Source organism: Sphaerodactylus townsendi, linkage group LG03 (assembly GCF_021028975.2).
Source record: "Sphaerodactylus townsendi isolate TG3544 linkage group LG03, MPM_Stown_v2.3, whole genome shotgun sequence".
Lineage (NCBI taxonomy): Eukaryota > Metazoa > Chordata > Lepidosauria > Squamata > Sphaerodactylidae > Sphaerodactylus > Sphaerodactylus townsendi.
The window spans coordinates 15,494,335-15,509,385 of NC_059427.1; positions in this window are offsets into that span (position 1 = coordinate 15,494,335).

The window sequence follows — 15,051 nt, forward strand, 5'->3', positions numbered from 1 at the left end:
ATTTAGCTAGTGAAATGTGGACTAAGCAATACATGGATTTGTAACTCATTCACTGATTGAACTCAAAGGCTGCTCATTAATTGGTTCATCTTCATCCTGGAAAGAAGTGACCCGTGGGGTGCCACAGGGTTCTGTCCTGGGCCCAGTGCTATTCAATATTTCGATCAACGGATGATGGAATAGAGGGCATGCTAATCAAGTTTGCAGATAACACCAAATTAGGAGGGGTAGCTAATATCTCAGAGGACAAAGTCAGAATTCAAAATGACCTGGACAGAACAGAGAGCGGGGCCAAAAGAAACAAAATTAATTTCAACAGAGATAATTGTAAGATACTACACTTAAGGCAGAAAAAATGAAATACGCAGATATAGGGTGGGTGACACCCGGCTTGACAACACTACATGTGAAAGGGATCTGGGAGTCTTAGTAGACCACAAACTGAACATGAGTCAGAAGTGTGCTGGGGCAGCCAAGAAAGCCAATGTAATTCTGGGCAGTATCAATAGGAATATAGCGTCAACATCAAGGGATGTAATTGGACCTCTCTATTCTGCATTGGTTAGACCTCACGTGGAATATTGTGTACAGTTCTGGACACACTTCAAGAAGGATATTGACAAGCTGGAATGAGTCCAGAGAAGGGCAACCAAAATGGAAAAAGGTCTGGCATCCATGCCTTAAGAGGAGAGACTTAGGGAGTTGGGTATGTTTAGTTTGGTGAAGAGAAGGTTGAGAGATGACATGATAGCCATGTTTAGATATTTGAAGGGATGTCGTGTTGGTGAGGGAGCAAGCTTGTTTTCTGCTGCTCCTGAGACTAGAACCAGGAGTAATGGCTTCAAGGTACAGGAAAAGATATTCCACCTAAACATCAGGAAAAACTTCCTGACGGTAAGGACTGTTCAACAGTGGAATGCACGACATCCAAGTGTGCTAGTGTCTCATTCTTTGAAGGTTTTTAAAAAGAGGCTGGATGGCCATCGGTCAGGTACTTGGATAGTCCTTCCAGTTAATTGTCTTAACTATAACTGAATGTTGTTTGGGTTGCTTGGGAAATGGTTGCTTGGGAAATGCCTGCCCAGGGAGCCTGGAGCATCCCACAACCAACAGCCTCGCCCCTGGACTTACTCCAAGGAGCAGGGACCTTAAGGAAGCCAGCAGCAAGAAGGAACAGTAGAAACGGAAGGAGAGACTGAGCAACAAGAGCAAGTCTCAGCAGGTCCAGGAAACAGGGTGGAGGCAGCACAGCCCTGGCCAAGCTGCAATCAGCAGTCCACATCTGCCTTAGAGAGTGAGGCAGGGCTGGCACAGCTGCAGCCGGGTTGCAATCAAGGAGGAGAACCAGGAAGGCTGAACAGGCAATCTCAGGCCAGCAGGGCAAGACATACAGCTCACCAGCCATTAAGAGGCTGGAGCAGAGAGCTCTCGGGAAGAAGGGACCCTCCTGAGAGGAATAAAAGGAAGGCAGGGCAAGCAGGAGGAGGTTGGTGTGGTGCAGGGGCTCAGGCTTGCAGGAGTGCTGTTAATTCCTTTACATTTATGAATAGAAGCCAGAGTTGCGTCCTGTTTGTTCCAAAGGGGTAGCTAAAGCTCCTGTAAGGCCAAGGATGGGGAGTAGAGGGGGCACTCACAGGAAATTTGGGGTGGGGTGGGGTTAAGTTGGGGAGGACAGCAGTCTCAGTAGGGCATGATGCCACCTCCAAAGCAGCCATTTTCTCTGGGATCCATTGCAATTCTGGGAATTCTCCAGGGTCTACTTGGATGTTGGCCACTCTACTTTGAATTTTATGGGTCTGCACTGTACTTGGTAACTTAGGCTTCTGCCAGAATTTGATAATTGTTTATGCCAAGAAAGTGGAGTGTAAGTAATTTGAATAAATGCCTCCATCATTTTGTCTCGCCCCACACTATCTCTGGAGCATCTTCCTTCCTACCACCTGTACTTTCCCCTTCTTCTTTTTTAAGTGCAGGTCGCATTTATGCTCTGCATGGATGGTCCCCAGTAAGGGCACGGGAGTACTTAACACACCAACCAAATAATTCCAACATTCAAATCTCATTCAGGACAGTGAAACGTTAATTCTGCTGTACAAACAAACAAACAACAACAACAACAACAATAATAATAACTGACTGACTGACTGACCGACTGACAGAGTTTTGGAACACAATACTCTCCTGACCTCATGATTGTGGAAAAAAAGGAAGTTTGGATAATTGATGTTGCAATTCCTGGTGACAGCAGAATTGATGAGAAGCAACTGGAAAAACTTACACAATACGAGGATTTAAGGATTGAACTACAAAGACTCTGGCACAAACCAGTAAAGGTGGTCCCAGTGGTGATCGGCACACTGGATGCAGTGCCTAAAGACCTTGGACGGCACTTAAAAACAATCGGCGCTGACAAAATCACCATATGTCAGCTGCAAAGGCCACCCTACTTGGCTCTGCCGCGCATTGATAGTGGTATCACACAGTCCTAGATGCTGGGGAAGTGTCCGACGTGTGATGTAATACAAAATCCAGCATATTGATCTTGTTTGCTGTGTATAACTGTTTTTGTATCAATATAATAATAATAATAACAACAACAACAACAAAAATACAAGTCAGCAAGAAAAAAAACAGGTCTAAGTTAACATTGGCAGAATACTACCAAGACAACGCCTTAGAAACCTACTTTCCCCTTCTTGAAGCTGTTTAAATAGCATATGAAAACATATCTCATCTCTCAAGCATCTGACCTTCTAAATTCTTTCTCTCCTTTTTTCATATCTTTCCCTTTTCTTATACTCTTGTCATTTTTTACTTTATAAATCTGCAAACCCCAATGATATTTGGTGAAACAGAAGACAGTGTAGGCTGGTCACCATTTCTGAGTTTAAAAAGAAAAAAAACCCAGTCATTTATCTCACAAGGACATTCAGTTATACAGTATGTTAGGGACCTTGAATGGATAATTTTGGAACTCTTGATTGCTTGCATACAGAACATTTACAGACATTTAAATAGGTCAAAAGTTTGCATTAGAGTCCAGAAAACAAAATTGTAATCCAGATATTTTATTGGAAGCCTCTTTTACAATATTAGTCAGAAAAACCTGACCCCATTTATTGAAACAGCTGAAATTGTATCCAGACTAGCTCTGGATAAGTCAAGCTAAACACAAAGATAGATAGAAAGGCAGACGCACATTCAGAGCAGATGAACTGAAAAGACAATAAAACTACAAGTCAGAATGAAGTCCTGGTGGATGGGCTGATTGGTTAGAAGCTGGATGGACATTTGCTCAGTTTCACTGACACCAATGTTAAATTGCTTCATCAACAGAATACAAATTTAGGAGGCCTCAATCCATATTTAGCAGCTTTCAAAAACAGAAGATAATGGAAAGGTTTATAGTCAGGAGTCAGTCTGAACTCTGAATAAGATTTAGTAGCATTAGATAGGTATCGGAATGTGTAGGTAGGGGAAACAAGGCATGGTTCCACAGCAGCAGAAAGGATCCTCGGATGAAAACAACTGGAAGAAAATTAGTCTTCATCAGAGTGGTCCTTAGGGGGCTTCTCCGAATCATCCCACTCAGGCAAGGGTGGCCAAGGAGCAACAGGAAATATAGAAGGTAGATATGGATCATCTGGCAAGGGTGGCTTAGGAGGACTAGATGGTCCTAGAAATGGCCGCTGGTTGTTGGGTCCTGGAGGTGGTTGAGAAGATCCTTGGGGCTTAGGTTCTGGAGATGCAGGAGGTCCTTCTGGCCAGGGCTTCCCAGGCACCAGAGTTCCCAGTGGCTGAGGGTCTGTGGGTTTTGGAGGTCCCACTGGCCAAGGTTGCTGTGGAACTGGAACCAACGGACTGTTGGGTTTTGGCATAGGAGGGACACCAGGTGGACCAGACCCTGGATGACTGCTAGACATATTGATACCACACAGGAGAATCCAGACCTAGAGAATTCAGAAGGAGAAAGTTACCTTAATACCTTGATAGTGCCACAAATCATGTGTCGGATACAGTAATATATTAAGTGTTGTTAGCAGATATGATCAAACAAATACTTGTTGTAGCTCCAATCTAGCCTTGCCATATATTTGCCATGTTATAGCTCCAATCTAGCCTTGCCATCCATATTGGATGCTATCAACAATACAATTAAAGCACTCCTGACAGATGGCCATCCAGCCTCTGTTTCAAAACCTCCAAAGAAGGAGACTCCACCACACTCTGAGGCAGTGTATTCCACTGTCTAACAGCCCTTACTGTTCTCCTAATGTTTAGGTAGAATCTCTTTTCCTGTACTTTGAATCTTCCCATATCAAATGTAGCTAATTAATATAAAATAGTCACTAAATATACGTGCAATTACACTTTGGAGAATATTTGGGCAACATTTCCCATCAAATGAGATAATTATGGTACTCCAGTGTCAAGTCATCTATATATATAAAAATCTAAACGTGCGTTTGTCCCTGATGGTCTCCCTCAGAAGTTGCTGGGCCGGATGCATTTAAAATTTTCTGGGGCGTTGCGGGCAGGTAATCGGACCTTCAAATCGCTGAAAGTCCATACCTCAGCCAGGTAAAATGTCTTTTTCTTGGTGCACCAGGCCATGAAGCTGGCTGTGTTTAACTGTCACCCTTAGAATCTTCGTGCAGCATGTCTGTGGCCTGAGGGGTTGGTATGCCCTTAGAATGTTCGCGCAGATGGCCACAGATGACCAGTTAAAACAGTAAATAGGTAATACTGTTAGGTAATACGAGTGGAAGTGAAACACTTACACACTTTGCTGTGTGAGACGTCAGGTGGGGTTCCACCCACCTCATACACAGGTAACTTTCACTCTCTGTGCCTCACCCACTGCTACCACACAATACACATCCAGCTCATCCTCACACTCCTCACTCTGCCCTCCCTCACATCCAACCACCACTTACATCCTCACCCATATTCACCACAGCTCTCTTTTACTAAAAGCCGCATCTGAGTTTGCCTTTTCTTCTAAGAAAATCCGGCGGGGTGAGGCAAACCAACACTACTGGCTCCGCTTCTTTTGCACGTGGCCTTTTAAGAACCCAGGGAGCTGGCCTCGATCCTGAGCCACCACCTCTGCCTCTGCTGCCTGACTGGGATAGCCTGCTTGCCCCAGTTCTTCCTTACCCAAGCCAGGACTGTGCGTGTCAACCAGCCTCATGGACAGCGGGATTCACACTCTGGACAGTTCCGTTGTGGAATGGGAAGGGTTACCTTATACTAAAAAAACAAGACAGCACCATATAATGATGTGCATTGAAAAGGAAAAGAGGGATTCCATTTGACCACCCCAAAAGGCTAAGCTGGGGATCATTGGACTTGCATGGACATCTATGTGGGTTGCGGACTGTGATGAGAAGGACAATTGCCACAGCAACGCATGGCCAGGCCCGCTAGTTTAGTTCTAACGTGCCCCTTGGCAGAAGATGTGCCTAGAAATTTAGCAGAAGATGTGTCCACCTAGAAATTTAGCAAAATATGCCCTTGATCAGTGATTTCCAATATGGTGCTTGTGGATATCATGGCACTTGCCAAGGATGGATTAGGAAGTTTAAATGGTCTGGGAGAAAGCATTGTTGAGTGTCTCTTGTGATGCTACAAGCCAGTACTGCAGGACCATTCAGGTCCACAATGCCAAACATGGACATTGGCTTACCCATTGTTTATTCCCACAAGCTGGCAGCAGTGCAAGAGAAGACAACTAGTGAGCTGACTCTGACCATTATTGATGCTTAAGGATCAATGTGGCCACTAAGGGACTGGCAAAGTTGCCGGATCTTGGCTCTGATCCACCTAATTACTAGACGCTCGCTAGAACATCAGTCCATCAGGAAATTTCCCTAATAATTAGTCTGCTCCTGCACTAGCAAATATGTTTCCTCTCCTGGTTCCAATTTCCTTCTTCTCTGAAACACTTGTCCACAAATCAAACAGACAATCCTGGCTTTCTTCCCTTCCGAGTAGGTAGTGCTTCAGAAGATCACAGGAGATATCACCACTGTCCCTGTAGGAAACACCAATTTAGAAATAGCTGCCTCTGGTCATAGAAGGATGTTTGACTTACAACCTGCCAAAATTTTGTGGAACATCCCCAAGTCTTGTGATTGGTCCCATTGCCTATGGTAATCATGTACTACCTGCCCACAAAATTTCAGAAGCGTCCATAAGTTCAACAAGGTTGGGGACACCTGCCTTAGATGGTCCAAAGAATAAGAGAGAAGCAAGCCTTTATTGGCATAGACAACAGTACAACAATAATAAAAAATGGCGTTTGGTAATTTCCAGGAGAAAGTCTGCCACTATCATACAGAGAGAAGGAGCAGGGTTGTCCAACAAGTAGTGTAATCTAATTAGAATAGAATAGAATAGAATAGAATAGAATAGAATAGAATAGAATAGAATCTTTATTGGCCAAGTGTGATTGGACACACAAGGAATTTGTCTCCGGTGCATATGCTCTCAGTGTACATAAAAGAAAAATACATTTGTCAAGAATCATAAGGTACAGCACTTAATGATTGTCATATAGGTCTAGTAAGCAATCAGGAAACAATCAGTAGTAATGAAAACATAAAATGTAAAATCATTAAATCGGAGAGATGGGGTAAATGTAAAGGAGTAAAATTCACATACTTGGATCTGATTTCCTTGAATCTGAGACAGTGTAGTAATTGGTGGGCCAGAGATTCAACTGAGCCATCGTTACATGGGCACAATCTTTTAGCCTTTTCTTGCTTATTAAATCTGCCATGCAACAAGGCAGAAGGCATAACATTAAACCTGGTGAGCATTATGGCTCTCCTTTGAACGGGGTTTATTAAGCAAAGAATAAGAGGAAACCCCTAAAGTCACCAGCTACAGACTGGCCTGAAGGAAACCCCAATTTAACCCAGCCTAGATTGACAATCTACAAAGTTGCTTGCTCTGACAACAACTGTTCTAAAGCAGCTCTCCCCAGGTCAGTTGTAAGCAAAAGCCAAATTCAGAAAGTTCTCAAATATGCTCTGCAAACTGAAACAACTCAGCCTTTGGGGGACTTGTAGCCATTTTATACTGTACACAGAAGTCCTGTCGGCTCTCTCAACTTGCATGGCTGCAAGACAGTTTGGAGACATAATACTGGCTCTGATAGGTGAGGAAACTCAGACTTACTATAAGGTGCTTACCTTGACTTGGTATGAAAAAAAAACAAACTTCTTAGAGCAGGCTATGCAGAAGTTTTCCTAGGAACTTTCCCACCCTGGCTACACTTCTCTAATGTGGATTGTCACTTGTTTTTCTATCCTTTCCCCCTCCTGTGAACTGTACAGCTGCCCAATTAGCAGAACCATTTACTTCATGGAAATACAAGGATTCTGAATTACAAATTTTGTCTGCCATGTGGCTGTTAGAAGTATGAGTCCAGCTAAGAACATGAAAAGGAGGAAGATTTATTTTTAATCCAGAATCTCAGTTCCCAACATCTCCCCTTTTGTTCTTCTTATACCCTGTTTCCCCGAATATAAGACATCCCCGGAAAATAAGATGTAGTAGAGGTTTTGCTGAAGTGCGAAATATAAGGCATCCCCCAAAAGTAAGACGTAGCAAAGTTTTTGTTTGGAAGCATGCCTGACGAACAGAATACAGAAATATAAGACATTCCCTGAAAATGAGACATAGTGCATCTTTGGGAGCAAAAATTAATATAAAACACTGTCTTATATTCGGGGAAACACGGTACTTTGACCCATTACAGTCCCTTATCAGAACTTCATTTGAAACAAAACTTCAGCTCCTCTGCTCTACCTCAGAGTATGTGAACTAGTAACATAGTTCCTCTGACCATGTGCCAAGTGCTTTCTCTTCAGTATCAAGTACCCAAAAGGGGCCATTGTAACTTGAAATTAGGCAGAATGGATTTAATAGGTGTGACTCCCAAAAACAATGAACCCAATAATGCTCACTTTCCAAAATGCAACTACCAGGAAGGTTTCCTCTGCATTCTTAGATGAGTGCAGGTAGCCACAGTTATCCTGCATTGCAAGTCAATGCATTCAGACTAATCTAGATTTAACTCTGGATTCACCATCTCTCCTTTTACAAAATAAATCCCCACCAAATGCCTTTCCTGATTCTTCAGGCCCTCCACTCATCCTCCACTGTTCCAACATATGCCTCACCCAAGGTCACCTTTACATAACTCAAGTAAATTGTCCAGGTACTGATACCTAATGGTTGGAAAATCTTTGGCTTCTGCTCCCTCAGGAAAGCAGGTGGCTCTTCCTCTCTGGACCTCACCGCTCTGGAATTCTGAGGGGTTCTCCTGGCTATATAAGCCCTTGGGGACCAGATAAACACGAGCAGCTAGAATTACTGAAATAGTCCTGTCTCCACCCTTAGTGGAAGTGACTCCCTGGACACCATATTGAATGATAGGTAGGTAGTGAGTCAGCAACTTTGGGAGACGTATTTGGCCAGGAAATAAAATGATGAGTCACCGGAAGAAAACCAGGAAAGCCCCCAAAACAATGGTAACCAGGAAAGTCAAGAGATTCAGGGCCAAACTTTGCTCTACAGCATCTATGGGGTCTGACCCATGGACACTAGTGCCATTTTAGTTGGGATAAGACGCCATCTATAAATGCGGGGCAAGATACATTGCTGCTACTGTTTTTAAGGGATTTTAATGTAATTTTCTGATTATATCTTGATAATATTTGATAGTAGATCGCCATCTGTCATGTTTGGTATTCAGAAGCTGCATTTTAATGGGTTTGGTTTTTAATGAGTATAGAGCCATAATTATTTATTTAATTAATTTTGGTATTTGACTTATTTTGTGCTCTATTCATATATCTTGTTCACCACCCTGAGCCCTCCGGGGGAGGGCAGTATACAATTATTATTATTATTATTATTATTATTATTATTATTATTATTATTATTATTATTATTATTATTATTATTATTAGTGTTGTTGTTGTTGTTGTTGTTGTCATCGTCGTCTTCGTCGTTGTTGTTATTGTTATTGTTTAATAATAATAATAATAATAATAATAATATTTTGTGATCTTTTCCAGCTCTTTGTCCTCTACCCTGAGGACAGGGTAGAGGACAAAGAGCTGGAAAAGATCACAAAATACAAGGACCTACAAATTGAAGTTGAACGATTGTGGCAAAAAAAGAACAACAGTAATCCCACTAGTAGTCGGTGCTCTAGGAGGAATCCCAAGAAATCTTGAAAAACATCTGGAAAGCCTAAACTTGGACAGAACATCAGTCCACATGCTGCAGAAAGCAGCACTTCTAGGAACTGCACATATTCTACGCAAATACCCCTAATATCCTAGGTCCTTGGGAAGGACTCGATATTCAGAGATGAATTCCAGACACTTGTGCTGTGTTGTTATGTGTATAATAATAATAATAATTTGTTTGTATTCTATTGTATTTTGTTTTGTTGATTGTTGATTTTATTGTATGCCGCCCAGAGCCCTTCAGGGGTAGGGCAGTATATTAAACCTTATAAATAATAATAATTTTAGAGAGAAATCTGTCAATTAAAAAATGTCACCTGCCCCAATAATTGTGGGGCAATGGGACCTTTCAAGTTTCAAAACAGCCACGGGGACCATTTTGGCGCTTGAAAAGGTATTCTGGGGATGGAGTGGAGGGGGGCAAGATTGCCTGGCGCCATGTGGGCACAACCAGGATCAGGCCCTCAGCACTTAAAAATGGCTGAATTCTTTACCAATATGGCTTTGGTGGATGCCAAATCATCTAGTTTGGAGTCAAATGGGATGGAGGCAAAGAGAGCAACTTCTCTTGACACACACAACCTCCGCCATTTTAAAATCGGGAACTGCATTATGTTTGGCTTTGCCAAAGGCCACGAGTAGACCTTCTCCTCCTTGGCTTGGCTTTCCCCAAAGACCTTGATTTTACATCTTGAGAAAGAGTGGGGAAAGCCCATCAGGGAAAAGCAGTCTATAAATCAAACAAATAAAATGAATGAACGTCCAGGGAAAGACCAGGTTGGAAAAAAAAATCCTTGGTGTGGATCAAAGGCATATGGGGGCCAAATGGCACCCAGAGGCAACCCCCCAACTTGCTTACCTGCGAGTTGGGCTCCTGCCCCTCTTCCCTGCCCAGCAGTGGGGGCGTGAGTTTCTCTTGTGCCCCGGCTGCGTGGCCAGGAAGAGGAGCCATGGGCAGCCCCTGTCTCCTGCCCAGCAGCTGCAATGTGAGTTTATCTCGCGCCTTGGCTGCTAGGCCTCTGGTTATGTGAGGGGCCAATTTTGTGCCCCCACATAACCAGATTAGTTGCACCCGGCAAATACACCACTGGTGTGGATTTTTATGTGTGCAGAGTAATTGAGGGCATATCCAAACAGTATAGATCAGGGGTCTTCAAACTATGGCCCTCCAGATGTTCAGGAACTACAATTCCCATCAGTCCTGCTACTTGGTCATGCTGGCAGAGGCTGATGGGAATTGTAGTTCCTGAACATCTGGAGGGCCATAGTTTGAAGACCTATAGATAGATAAAATAATGTAAAAGTGTAATTATTCATTAACAGATTACAGAGGTCAACATACTTTATTCTGTCATTTAAAAGAGTTGTTGATTATATATGTAATAGCAGTAAAAGCCCATAACAGTACGGTTGAAGCCACGGAATCCTAATAGGACTCAGTATCTTTGTTCACAGTATTTAACCTGTCTACTTATGAAGGCCCCCTTAGCCAGTATGACACTGTGGTTAGCAAACTGGGGTCAGATCTGACAGCTGTGGGTTCAAATTATGACACCAGTGTGATGCAGTGATTACAAGCATTGTCCTAGTATCTGGGAGACCCAGGTTCGAATCCCTACTCGTGCCATGGAAGGTGGCTGGGTGACCTTGGGCCCATCGTACTTTCTCAGTCTAACCTACCTCACAGAGCTGTCGTGAGGATAAAATGGAGGAGAGGAGAATGGTGTAAGCCACTTTGAGTCCCTGCTGGGGATAAAAGAGGAATAAATATTAAATAAATAAATGAAACCCCACTTTGCCAGTAAAAAGACAGCTGTGAATCACCCACCGGCTGCGGTTGCCTCTGGGGGTGGGATGGGTGGAGCCAAGGTGACTGCTTCCGCCTAACTGAGGGCGAAGCCAAACCATGTTGGGCAAGGGCTGACGTCACCAAGGGGGAGGGCAGATTGACCCTTTAAAGGGGAAGCCCTCCTTTGTTCTGGCCATGTGCTTCGGCCAGCCAGCGATTTGCCCACCCACCTCTCCCTGGGTTTGTCCGGTTGTTGTATTTTTCTGTCATAGCCGTTTTGGCGGTGGCGCATGGGTAATGATCTGGAAGTGCCGATGGCGGCAAGAGGCAACCGCCCTGCCGAACCGGCAAATGGGGATCACCTCTTGCCAGGAGCGTCCGCCCGGCAGAGCCCTTCAGCGGAGCGAAGTCCAATACAAGGCATCCGCCCATTGGAGCTTCGCTATGAAACAGACAGGCCAGATCAAGACCCATGCTACGCCTCACGCTTCTGTTTTTGGTTGGCTAATAAAATGGCTATGGCCAAATGTTTATCCCAGCAAAGTGTCCAGTGTGGTTATTGGAGAGGATTCACCCTGGTGGTTCCCACCCTCAGAAGGCAACCCAGTGGGTGACCTTGGGTCAGTTTATTTATTTCTTGTCTGTCTCACAGAGCCATCGAAAGGGTATAAAGAAGCAAAGGAGAACCTTGAAAACCACCATGAACTCCTTAGAGCACAGGTGTCAAACTCGCAGCCCTCCAGATGTTCATGAATGACAATTCCCATCAGCCCTTGCCAGTATAGCCAATGCTCACGTTGGGAAGGACTGATGGGAATTGTAGTTCATGAACATCTGGAGGGCCGTGAGTTTGACACCTCTGCCTTAGAGGATGTGGGATAAAAATCTGTGTGATGAAACTATAAAGGTTACAGTGTTTGGAAAGCATTCACTGTCTTTTCTAAGCCTTCATTGGGACTGATTATTCCAAATCCACAGCATCCTTGACAGATGGCTGCGCAAAGGTTAAGGCAAGTTCTGTGGTGACTCTCCAAGGAAACCCATTCTGCATCCTCCAAAAGAATTCTGTGATTAACAAAACATGACAGAAATGCACAGACTTTCCTTTGCTGTTTCATCTCTTCGTCCACACAGTCCCTGTTACCATAATTCTCTGCGGGGGCTCCCATATGTACAAGTGGATGGAAGTTTGTCATTGGGCCTTTCCCCACTGTCCGTGTGTTCAAATTCAAATCCTGACTGCTGCTCACTTAAACAGAAAGCAGAGCTACCGTTCTGTCAAAATTTTAGTTCACAACTCGGGGGGACTAGAAGCGATCATGTTAATGGCCATTGGATTGATCTACCAACATCTGTGCTTTCAGAGAGGCACGTCTGCATGTTTCCATTTCAGTTTTTTCATGCAATTAGGAATTGGGGGGGGGGGGGGGGGGGTTGCCTTAAAAAATCCTTTAAAAAGTCACATCATTTTAAGCCCACTTGCTTCAGTCTGTTTAAGATTGCGATGCCACCTTCACATTTGTATGTGCAGGACTGGGTGCAGATGTTTGCCAGAATGAATGTGTAGACATTTGGGTTAAGTCAGTGGGCACAATCCTGCTCCCATCTGCAGTACAGAATACATTACCGCTTGGGAGGGGATTGATCCTGGAAGGGGAAGGGTCATTGAAGCTTTGATGTCACTTCCTAGGGAAAATAGGATGCTGGGTCTCAGGAGGTTTGCTGGCACTTTGTTTTGTTGCCAGCTGGAACCTCAGGTGCTGATGGAAGGAAATGGAGGAAAGGAATGCTTTCTGGTATCATGCCAGCTGTATATGTCACTGGTATAATGCCAGTATGCTCATGTGAAAACCAGAAGCAACATAGCAAATGCATTTTGCAAAAAGTGTATGAAAATCATAGTTTTTGCAAAATGCTCAGTTTCCACCAAGTTGCTTCTGGTTTTTCCTGGAAGTGTACAACCACACTGGCACAAGGCATACTAGAGGCCCCATCCTGACATTCCTTCCCGAGGGTTGTTGGCTGCAGGCTGGCAACCCTATGATGAAGTGGTGTCACACATGCACACATGGCACTCAGGGTTAATACCATAGAGTTTGGGTCTGTTGCTAAAGTATCGTGGGATCCTGTGACATCACTTCTGGGTCTTCAACTGGAATTGGTGTCAAAGCATCCGTGATGTTGCTTTCCCCCATTTCCCTCCCACAGCTCACTGGATCCATAGCAGGCCATCAAGAATGAGGGCAGAAAGCACATGTAACCCCCATGCTCAGAATGGGTTGACCCAGTAAGGGGTGGAGACTCAAAGCAGCAAGAGGCTGCAGCAGACCTCATGTAGTTGGAGGAGACAAGGCTACCAGACTTGGACCTTGGTTGTATAAGCCCTTAACACCTTGTTAAGGTAACTGCAATAATGTTGGGAACTACTGGGAAGGTAGTTGTTTGTTTTTGCTATGTTGTAAATGTTGGAGTTTATTGTTCAGGGTTTCTTTTTGTGGTTGTAATGGGTGAGAGTTCTCCTGGAAACCTTCACCATGTTGAATCCTGTTCATCCAGCCCTTGGAGTCTTCAGGAGCCAACCCACTTGCAAAGAAGAATTGGACTTGGCAGTATCAGTAGACTGTAAATATAAGGACTTGAAAATGCAACCTGAACAGGACCTTGAAGTGTGATGTTAAATGTTGATGTGATATGTTATATGTTAAGAAAGTAAACCATTTTGTTTTTTTTAAAATTTGTTGTTGCAAACTCATTCCAAGTTCTGCCCCACAGAACTCACAAGCTGAGGTTACACACACAATGACCCAACTGGCCATGCATGCAAGGTGACCATTGCCCCTATATGAGGTGCCAAGCTGGGCAGGTGAAGGGGCTGCTGTGCTGCTCACCTAGCAGGCACCCTTCCTCCACACCTAGGCCCAGTGCTGAGTTGCTGACAATCATGCAGAGGAAGGGACAGGGTCAGCATGCTTGTGCCCACTCTTTCTCACGCTTTCCCAATGTCCAGAGGGGTGGTATGCTCAGAGCTACCAACAGCACATGGTCAAGCTGTGGGCCGTAAATAAGTGACATCATGAGCTGCAAATTTGTGAGTGGCAAGGCAAGGCAAATAGGAGTCACTGACCAAAATAATGTCTGAAAGATCCTAAGTATTTGAAGTGTCTGCTGTGGAGCTCCCTCTTTCTGATGGCTAGTGGAATTTTTCCAAAGAAACATGAGTTGCTTTTGTTAAGTGAGTTTTCAGAGGCCAGTTCTTGCTCCCTTTTTGCATCTGGCTACCATGGTTACCAGGTTTCCATCATTCACAGTGTAAGTTCTGGAAGGCCTCTTTCATATCTATCACCAGCACACCCAGAAGTAATTCCACCCTCAACATCCATACATCCAGTAACTAGTTCCCAACCACATTTCAGCTTTGTATGACACCCCTCTAGTGTCCACTCGAAGGTATTAAAATATCCCATCTATAAATAACAGCAGGAAGGAAGAAAAGCTCACTGATTGATTTAGAATCATAGAATCGTAGAGTTGGAAGAGACACCAAGGGCCATCCAGTCCAACCCCTTGCAATGCAGGAACACACAACCAAAGCACTCAAAGCACTCTATTTCAGTTTTGTTTGTCCTTTGTGCAAGTCAAACTTACACCATTTATGTTTCACTATGTTGAATTTATATTACCGTGTTTCCCCGAAAATAAGACAGTGTCTTATATTAATTTTTGCTCCCAAAGATGCACTATGTCTTATTTTCAGAGGATGTCTTATTTTTCTGTGTTCTGTTCGTCAGGCATGCTTCCAAACAAAAACTTTGCTACATCTTACTTTCAGGGGATGCCTTATATTTCGCACTTCAGCAAAACCTCTACTACGTCTTATTTTCAGGGGATGTTTTATATTCGGGGAAACAGGGTATGTAAAATCTGTGCAAAGGGGAAACCAGAAACCAAAATGTATAGTCACAGTGTCAACATACCAGGATGGGGTACAGGACA